The following is a 3,197-nucleotide window of genomic DNA, read 5'->3' as shown; positions in this document are numbered from 1 at the left end:
CTCACTTCTGCTCACTGGCTAACAGCCACACGGACCACTTTCCAGATTCACTGCAATGCCTTGACAGTAAGTGGAATAACACCGTGTCAAAAGACTTCTCCTGTGCCTGCTGCAATGTGTTGTGCCTCTTAAAAACCCACTCTGACTGTCAGAAATAAAGTGGTTTCATTTTATGCCTGCCATAATCCCCTACAGGAAGAAGCAAAAAGCTGGTGGCAGTATTAGTCAATCAGAACAAATTCATGCCCACCATTTTAGAACTCAAGAGCGGAATATTTCCTGCCTGTTTGGCTCTTAGAAAGGCACACAGAGTATCGAGCAAATTGCCCTTTTCCCCTGCCAACAATGTAAGAATGTAAACGATAAAAAGTCAAAGTCCTGGCAATGGGATTAAGAATGAATTTCATGTGCTTCTTACAGCTCATACATGTGTTTCAGGGGGTTTTTGGTTCAGCCCAAAACTCTGTTCTCTTAAATGTGTTTTAACATCAATCCTCGTGCAAAACCCACCCGACTGGCAATGTTACCACTTAAGCCTCTTCTGAAAGCCAGGGGAAATCACTACAAGGGACTGGCTCTAGATGGATTTGCACTGAATAGAAACGTGTTATGATCAGCAGGTTCTAGAAAGCTACCTGGAAAATAAGGGATTAATGGAGAGCTCTGTCTCACTAATGGTGGGTTTCACTATGTTGCACTGGATGAAACCGGTCTACATTACATTACATTACATTACACGTCATTTAGCTGACACTTTTAACCAAAGCGACTTACAGTTACTATATTTGTTAGAGGTTGCACGCCTAGGGGTTAAGTTTCTTGCTCAGGGACACTGTGGCAATGTATCGTTGATGTATCACAGTGGGATTCCAACCTGGGTCTCCCACACCAAAGGCATGTGTCATATCCACTGCACCATAAGTCTCCCACTGATCTACCACCACTGGCCTGTTTCTAATGAATCACTTTTGTTACCTGTTATCATCGGACTGAATCACTGACTGACTGAGTACTGCTGTGCTCGATATGCCTGGGATAGTGTAGTTAGCATGCCATGTGAACACAAAAGTGTTTGGTACAGGTTTAATTTGTCAAGTTATTTTGGGTAAATGAACGTAACTCGGGGTGAAATGTTGCAGCTAGTGCCTTAAAGTGACATTACTTACGGCAAACCAGCTGTGGTTTGACAAGCCTTTAAGCCCCTTTTAATAATGCATCTCTTCCTGTTTGTGTGTCTTTCCTGTCAAAGGTGTACGCATGGCGCAGCCAAATGTGTCCAACAAAACTAATTCTGTGATGCAAAGACGATGAGGTTGGAGTTGGAGTATGCTGTGAAGTTGGAAGACGAAAGTTGAAGGGTGGAAATTTGGACCCATAAGCAATAAAGTTTGAATTTGTCAAACTTCATTTGGATGATTTTGACATTGGTTGTGTCTGAATTGTATGCAAAACATGTTTATTAGTTCCCTCATGAATATGATCTACCTTTAACTTTCAAAGAGTAATGAATAAGTATCATGTCTGAAATGAATTTATTCATTTTCAGTGAGGTTGAAGAGATTTGATTTGAGCCACAGAAATCTTCAGAGACATGGTCAGACACAGCCTAAACACAAATCTCACCTTTTAGGACTACTGTCTGTTAGTACCAATTATTTGTAGATAACCAGTTTTTTTTAAGAATAACTATTACTTGTTGGGGGGGGGCTTTAGTCTGGAAACAATTATTCACAAATAAGTGAAGTTGCAATGTCTTATGGGCAACTAGGACTTCTGTCTCTGTGAGACTTTGCAATCAACTTAGTTCTATAACTATATTCTAACAGCCAAACAGTGTAGTCAATCACACAAAATAAATGTTGGGTTGAATTAGAGCAATATATCAATATCATATAGATTTCAATTATGAGACTGGCTATTGTCTTAGATTTTGGATATCGTATTATGGCATAAATTCTACAACCCAGAATGCTGGGTTGTTAGAATAATACAACTGCAATCTAGGCCGTTGCCATTTTTGGTACGTGCAAAAAAACTTTAAAATTGGATCAGCTTTGCATGAAAAACAGTGAAGATAACAATGCCACAAATATTCATAGGGCAGAAATGACAGCACTAGATTCATTTTGAGTCAAGGAAAATTTGTATTCCAAGCATTGTATTTCAGTGGTTCTTGGCTAGATTTTTCTATTACATTTGTACACTACGTTACAAGCTTGGATAAAGCACCCGGTCTCTTGCTTCATTTAGCTCAATTCCTGAAGGCCTATGGGATCATGATTATGTTATTTGATCCCATAACTCAACAACTGAGCCTAATATTGCTGTTTGAGATAACTTCAGACCATACTTCCTTCATTAAAAAGGTCTGTCCTAAGGTATTTACCAGGTTCTGACTCTGGGAAAGTAATATTGTTTTCTATTCCAGTCACTGAGCCTCCCCTGAAACTTCTTGGACATCCCCCGGGGAGGCCCGCCTTCTACTTAAAAAACCTCTGTTGTATGTGGTCCAAAGGCAGCTATCTTCTATCCCACGTTTCAACTGAAAGTTATGTGTTGTGTAATTCTACCTCTTCACTGAATATAAAAATATTTCAGATATGACGTTAGTCTTCTCAAAAGGATCATGGCCATAAAATTATTTAAAATAGGCAATACAAATTGGTTACACAAATGGAAAATGAAAAATACGTTAGCAAATTCCTAACACAGAAAAGTGCTATCTCCATATTTAGCCTGTATCCTCTTTCAAGAAATCAGCTTGGTTATATTTTCAGAGCAGTGAAAGCTGAGTGTGTCTAAGCATGTGTGTGCGTAGGTGTATGTGTGTGGACTACTGATGCAGCAAATCTGTGGAAATGTTTTAATCAAGGATATGATGAGGAACATGCTGATGGGACCTCCTGGCTTATTAAAACATATTAACAACAACACCGTCCAGAGCTGATGTTCTGGCGCACACACACGCACGCGCGCGCGCACGCGCGCGCACACACGCGCGCACACACACACACAGAATGGGCATGCATACACTCACACTTGCATATATTTCCGTCACATTAACTGCTAATAATTTACTAGCTGTCATTCAACTGAGAATGAGACAGAAAGAAAGAAAGGAATAGCTAGCTAGACAGACAGACAAACAGACATATAGATAAAAATACTGTACCATTTACCACAAATACATTGGAAAC

The 3,197-nt window shown here is 39.8% G+C and overlaps 1 protein-coding gene across 15 annotated transcripts in view; it reads right to left on the bottom strand.

The window, feature by feature from the left end:
- Positions 1-3,197, bottom strand: part of ptprsb (protein tyrosine phosphatase receptor type Sb) — an 81,006-nt gene that overhangs the window by 56,267 nt on the left and 21,542 nt on the right. The gene's annotated exons all lie outside the window — the stretch shown is intronic.

Source organism: Etheostoma spectabile, chromosome 12, assembly GCF_008692095.1.
Source record: "Etheostoma spectabile isolate EspeVRDwgs_2016 chromosome 12, UIUC_Espe_1.0, whole genome shotgun sequence".
NCBI lineage: Eukaryota > Metazoa > Chordata > Actinopteri > Perciformes > Percidae > Etheostoma > Etheostoma spectabile.
Note: the sequence above shows the minus strand (reverse complement) of the source record. Positions and strands in the feature narration are given on the sequence as shown.